Source organism: Penaeus chinensis, chromosome 5, assembly GCF_019202785.1.
Source record: "Penaeus chinensis breed Huanghai No. 1 chromosome 5, ASM1920278v2, whole genome shotgun sequence".
Classification (NCBI taxonomy): Eukaryota; Metazoa; Arthropoda; class Malacostraca; order Decapoda; family Penaeidae; genus Penaeus; species Penaeus chinensis.
This window is the reverse complement of record NC_061823.1, coordinates 33,438,876-33,443,875: the sequence shown is the minus strand read 5'-3', so window position 1 is coordinate 33,443,875 and position 5,000 is coordinate 33,438,876.

The window sequence follows — 5,000 nt, the reverse complement described above, 5'->3', positions numbered from 1 at the left end:
GAATAACAAAAACATGCAGACACAGAATCCTACCGATGCTTATGAATGTTTGGAAATATAATAGACACAATAATTGTTTGGAGGCTAGAAAAAAACAGTAAATTAAACAAAGAAAAAAGTACGCCTTAACGGCATGTAGTAATTTTGAAAAAGCTTTTGATTCAGTAAACCAGGAATCATTATCAATTAGAGCTGCAAAAAAATGAGAATTACAGGCCCATCATTAAATTGTAAATCCAACGTCTTCTTCGGCGGGGGGTGGGGGGGGGGGGGCTGATAGTAATAATAGTAATATTACTATTATTACTATCATTATTATCATTAATAACTCTCCCCTCCCCTTCCCTCTCTCTCTCTCTCTCGCTTTCCCTTTCCCTTCCGTCTTCCTCTCTCGCTCTCCCTTTCCCTTCCCTCTCCCTCTCTCGCTCTCCCTTTCCCTTCCCTCTCCCTCTCTCACTCTCCCTTTCCCTTCCGTCTCCCTCTCTCGCTCTCCCTTCCCCTTCCTTCTCCCTCTCTCGCTCTCCCTTTCCATTCCCTCTCCCTCTCTCGCTCTCCCTTTCCCTTCCCTCTCCTTCCCTCGCCCTCCCTTTCCCTTCCCTCTCCCTCTCTCGCTCTCCCTTTCCCTCCCCGCTTCATCACCCGCTCTCCCTTTCCCTTCCCTCTCCCTCTCTCGCTCTCCGTTTCCCTTCCCTCTCCCTCTCTCGCTCTCCCTTTCCCTTCCCTCTCCCTCTCTCGCTCTCCCTTTCCCTTCCCTCTCCCTCTTTCGCTCTCCCTTTCCCCTCCCTATCCTTGTCTCCCTCTCCCTTTCCCTTCCCTCTCCCTCTCTCGCTCTCCCTTTCCCTTCCCTCTCCCTCTCTCGCTCTCCCTTCCCCTTCCCTCTCCCTCTCTCGCTCTCCCTTTCCCTTCCCTCTCCCTCTCTCGCTCTCCCTTTCCCTTCCCTCTCCCTCTCTCGCTCTCCCTTTCCCTTCCCTCTCCCTCTCTCGCTCTCCCTTTCCCTTCCCTCTCCCTCTCTCGCTCTCCCTTTCCCTTCCCTCTCCCTCTCTCGCTCTCCCTTTCCCTTCCCTCTCCCTCTCTCGCTCTCCCTTTCCCTTCCCTCTCCCTCTCTCGCTCTCCCTTTCCCTTCCCTCTCCTTCTCTCGCTCTCCCTTTCCCTTCCCTCTCCCTCTCTCGCTCTCCCTTTCCCTTCCCTCTCCATCTCTCGCTCTCCCTTTCCCTTCCGTCTCCCTTTCTTTATATTTCTTACTTTTATGATTGTTTTTATCTTTTCAAGTTTGATATTCCATTCCATTCTGCCCCTCTCCCTCTCTCCATCTCTCCCTCTCCCTCTCCCTCCCTCCCTCCCTCCCTCCCTCTTTCTCTCATGATATTAACAGTGACCATAGCGATAATGATAACAATATCGATTGTAATAATGCTACTAATGAGTTAGTAAGATTTGCTTTAGGCTAATGGCGTTGCATAGATGTCTCGATATGAGACTAAAGAAATATATCCTAACAAAAATGTCTCCCCTAAAAAGTACTCGTTTTCTTTAAACAAAATCAAGCGCTAACGTTTTCTTTGAATACCAAAGTAGGGATAACTAATTATATAATTTTGTGAAGATCTGAGTTAGCGATATAAACGTGTAAATGTCTATATATACTCCAAGTAATGTGAAAATTGTTTTATTGCTAGGATAAGTATGATAAGTAACAATTGTGTTGACTAAATAGGATCCTCGATATAACAAAGACAATGCATGTATGGCAATGTTTAAAATAATTAAGATATCACAATAATGAAAATAAAGAAATAAATGAAGAATAAGAAAAAAAAAGTAACGGAGGGTACATCAAAGGCAGAATTACATAAAGTTACATGTAAAAACTACAAGACAAGAATTTTGTGATGTAATGTTATGCCATTTAAATTATTTACTCCGTCCCGCTCTGCATCTTTACGTTTTCTGCAGATACATCGAGTAGCTTTCGTTTTTTTTGTAAATAATGAAATTAGGGATGTCTAAATTACATATCCTAACGGAGTAGGTCGCGTGTCTTCATCCGAGTTAGGAATATAAAAGCCCCAATTTGTTATTTAATTCCTAGGTTTTGTTGGCAGCATCAGCAGCGTCTCTGACTTGCACGTTGCAGGACCAGGATCGAGACCAGAGGAAGCTCCTTTAGCCTCGGGAAAAGTGTTTCTTGACACCTGCTCGTGTCTAGCGGTTCACGAGTGTTCTCCAAGGAGATAACGTCCCCCTCTCGAGGTCAGAGGTCACTCAGGTCGGCAGCTATGCAGAGCGGCAGAGAGACATCACCCTGGGCTTTTAAGGGACTCAATACCGCCGTCAGAAGAGATAGACGGTTTAGCCCCGTCTCTGCAACGACAACAATCACAACAGTGATAAACAATAACAACAACGACAATAAGGCCAACTCTGGTAGTTGTTTTATTTTCTTAATCAATGATTCTCCAGTAATGATAATTATAACTTCATTATCATTATGCTTGTCATTACTATTATTATCATTATTAGTATCATTATTGTTATCATTGTTATTATTAGTATCATTATTGTTATCATTGTTATTATTAGTATCATTATTGTTATAATTGTTATCATTATTATCAAAATTGGCCAAACCGTATTTCTATCGCCGTATTGCAGCCTGTTGCTGCCGCTCTGCATAGCTGCCGATCCGAGTGACCTCTGACCTCGAGAGGGGGACGTTATCTCTTTGGAGAATACTCGTAAGTTTCATTGAAAAGCAACGTCAACATAAGTACAGAAATGCAACTAAGTTCACTTAGAATACCGGAAGAGGCTGAAGTAATTGGGTCGGAAACTGATCTGTAGTGCCCTCTCTGAGAACCACTCAAATATTTTATTCAGATGGGCACTATCTGTTATTTCCAAGGTGTAGTTTCTCCAATATTTACCTTTAGAACCCACACCTTAAAAGATGAAGAATCATACAGGGTATTTATGATCTAATTTCAACCTTAGAGGTAACTGAGAGAAGGGGTAATATCAAAACACTTAATAAGCTTACAAATTTTTGTTGACATTATGAATCTTAATCATTACACTTTTACAATAATATAAACATACATTTACCAAAATGTCCCGCTACTCCAACTTGTCACTAGTTGGTCTTCTCAGCTATCTTCTTTTTTTCTCATCCATCTCCTGGGCTCCCAAAAGACATTTTCTTTCATTCTTGTGCACAGCACCAGGAACAAATAAATCCAATCTTCAGCAAAACCATAAAAACAAAACAAAACATAAACTAAAAAAAAAAAAAAAAAAAAATAAATAAACCCATTCCTAGAAAAGAAACAATATTCTAGTTTAGGAATGATAAAACAATATAAAGTTATAAATCTAAATAAGTCATTTCTTAAAAGAACAAATATATCTTGCAAACAAACAAATTACGTAGAGCATTTATGTTATTATACATGATCTGAGTAATTGTATGCACATTCTAGTAAATTTTGACTAAACATCATTTTAATAGTATACAATTATAAATGTTAAGAACACTTACGCTTTGAATGGGTTTTAAATTCTTAATAATAATGAGAGAGACACATCGGGATGTTGTTCAGTGCCATGTGCCAGCCTCCAGCTGTGAAGAAGACATACTATTTATCTCTAATTTCTAGTTTGATCTCCAATATTTACTTCCTTTTGTTCTATAAATCAAATATATAGTATCTTATGACTTTATTAATTATATAATTACAGTTGAACATTCTTTCTTACCTCGGATATTTCATGATAATCTAAAAGACTTTCAGGCTGTTGTATGGCACTCCTCTCTGATCTCTTTCTCTCTCTCTCTCTCTATGATTATCGCAATAGTATCAGGCTTTAGTACTGTATATATTTCAAAATTTAAAGTCTACTCAGATCACATATAGTACAAACATATAGTTCTTCTTAACCTATACATGCATAATTTTCAGAACTTAATTGAATTTATTCAATAACAGAAATAATACATATTGTTTTCTTAAACAAATTATCAATTATGCAACCTTAATTTAACGGTACTATTGATATATAACAGTGTACCCTTTAAATAAAGAGTATGTATGGTGGGGTAACAAAAAAACAGTACTTTGTAGGGTAGACTATTATACTTTACAATTTCCTAATCTTAATTAAAAAGATAATATAGAAATATATAAACTTTATGTAAAACTAATAAAATAAAGTGTCATCTTTCTATAAAAATAATTAAGTACTTTTATCTTACATTGCTAAAGACAAAAACTGAGGTATATATGAGTAATTCATATGCATAAAGACCAAGTGAGGTATATACAGGGTGGTTTCAAGACGAATTTTTGGGTCATTCTAACTTCACATCCCTTGTGCTCATTACAGATCTGCAGAGAAAAAAAGAGAACGGAAGAAAAAGAAAACGAAGGAAAAGACACTTCGCGGACAATTTCTAAGGCAAACTGATGACATCGCTGGTGAGGACAGGTGGCTATGGGAAACAGAATCTTTCATCGTTGCAGCGCAAGAACAAGCAGTCTGTACAAAATGTGATTAAAGCTAAAATTGATAAGACTCAGGAGCAAAGTAAATGTAGAATGTGCGAAGAAAAGGACGAGACAGTGAACAACTTAATAAGTGTGTGTAGTAAGACGGCACAGAGAGGGTACAAGCGAAGGGACGACTGGGTAGGTAGGAGGGTGCACTGGAATGTTTGTAAAAAGTAGGGCATTGAAGTGAATGATAAATGGTATCAACACGAACCAGGCTCTGTAATAGAGAACGACAGAGGTAAGATTTTATGGGATTTTACAGTGCAGACAAACCATGTTATCCAAGCAAGGCTTCCAGAAATGATAGTCATTGATAAGAAGACAAATAAGGCTCAAGTAATAGACTTTGCTATCCCATGTGACATCAGGGAGGACAGTAAAGAGATGGAGAAGATTGAGAAGTACCAACACCTCGTACGTGAACTGAAGAAGCTGTGGGACATGAAGATAGTG